Genomic DNA, 1,755 nt, shown 5'->3' with positions numbered 1-1,755 from the left:
GGAATAAAACATAGTTGCATTGTCTACATTATGAAAAACTTGTACATAGTTTAAAAGAGAAAAAGATCTGTGTACCTAGTGACAGAAATATGTTTATGATATATTGTTAACAGTTGAGCAGGCATTGAGTAACAATGTATCCAGTCAATACTATTGATGTTAAAAGAAGTAAACAAAGTAGACTTGCACATGTGTTTGTATAAATGTGTGAATTTATATCAAGCTTAAAAATGTCTGTATATTAAGAATAGAATGCATAAACATGGCCTAAAATGGATAGACTAACCTGGAATACTGCACCAGAGCCCATTAGCAGTAGAAAGCAAATATGTACAAATGGGACTCAGCATGGCAAAATTAAGAGAGCTAGTCCTTGTATCTTTGGATTACTAGTATTTTTTGAGCTATGGTGGTTTGATCTCAGTGCCACGCTTTTGCTAGTGTTCTATTACTTGAGCCACGTATGCAACTTCCAGTGAATTTTTCCCTTCATTTATTTTTCAGATAAAGTCTTCAGCTTTTTGCCCAGGGCCAGGTGCAGACCTCAATACTCCATCTCTACTTCCTGAGGCACTAGAATTAAGGGCAGGAAGTATCTGGCATGGTTAGATACTTTTACAATGAAAATATATTCAGGATTAGTTTAGTAATTATATTGTTATTTTAAAATTAAACCATTAGGGGCTGGGAAGGTGGCTCAGTGGTAGAGCGCTTGCCTTGCATGCCAGAGGCCCTGGGTTCGATTCCTCAGCACCACATAAGCAAAAAGAAAAAAAAAAAAGCCGGAAGTGGCGCTCTAGCTCAAGTGGTAGAGTGCTAGCCTTGAGCTGAAGAGCTGAGGGACAGCGCCCAGGCCCAGAGTTCAGGCCCCACGACTGGACCCCCCAAAAATAAAATTAAACCATTAGCATTTTCTCTCTAATAAAACAAGGTATGTGTAAAATGCACATGGTTTAATGAAATTTGTTGAATAAATATGAAGTTTTCAACCAGCCCAAGAGAACATTTTTGTCTTCATTTAGTCAACATTTAACTGATAGATTGAGGTCTCCATAAAGCTCCAGAATTCAAAATCTTTTACCTTACTCTCTACTATCTGGATCTATTTATTTCTTCTTTAAGATAGTGAATTAATGCAACAATGATACTCACTAAACACTATGTTGAAAATGAGCTTTACAATTTGGGGGGAGAGGAGTGAGGATGGGAAAGAGGGAGAAAATAAGCGAGGGGTAATAGCGTTCAAAAAGAAATGTACTCGTTGGATACAGAGAAGATTAGCATGGCCCCTGCGCAAGGATGACACGCAAATTCGTGAAGCGTTCCATATTTTTGAAAGCAGTATGGAGGTTCCTCAAAAGACTCCACATAGAGCTCCTCTATGACCTAGCAATCCCACTTTGGGGCATTTACCCAAATGTTCACAAACAAGACCACACTAAAGCTACCAGCACAACTATGTTTATTGCAGCATTATTTACTATAGCTAAGATATGGAACCAACCCAGATGCCCCTCAGTAGATGAATGGATCAAGAAAATGTGGTATATATACACAATGGAATTCTATGCCTCCATCAAAAAGAATGACATTGCCCCATTTGTTAGGAAATGAAAAGGCTTGGAAAAAAAATGTTAAGTGAAGTAAGCCAGGCCCAAAGAAACATAGGTTCCATGGTTTCCCTTATTTTCAATATCTAGTATATGTCTGAGTCAAGCAGAAAAGGTCAGATAAGTTGATGTTAGGGAAATGAAC

At 38.0% G+C, this 1,755-nt stretch overlaps 1 pseudogene; it reads left to right on the top strand.

Annotated features, from left to right (window-relative positions):
- Positions 1-1,263: 1,263 nt before the first annotated feature.
- Positions 1,264-1,334, top strand: LOC122109766 (annotated as a pseudogene).
- The last annotated feature ends 421 nt before the right edge of the window (positions 1,335-1,755 follow it).

Source organism: Dipodomys spectabilis, unplaced genomic scaffold (genome assembly GCF_019054845.1).
Source record: "Dipodomys spectabilis isolate Male_0828 unplaced genomic scaffold, ASM1905484v1 ptg000069l, whole genome shotgun sequence".
NCBI lineage: Eukaryota > Metazoa > Chordata > Mammalia > Rodentia > Heteromyidae > Dipodomys > Dipodomys spectabilis.
This window is presented reverse-complemented; position numbering and strand designations above follow the sequence as displayed.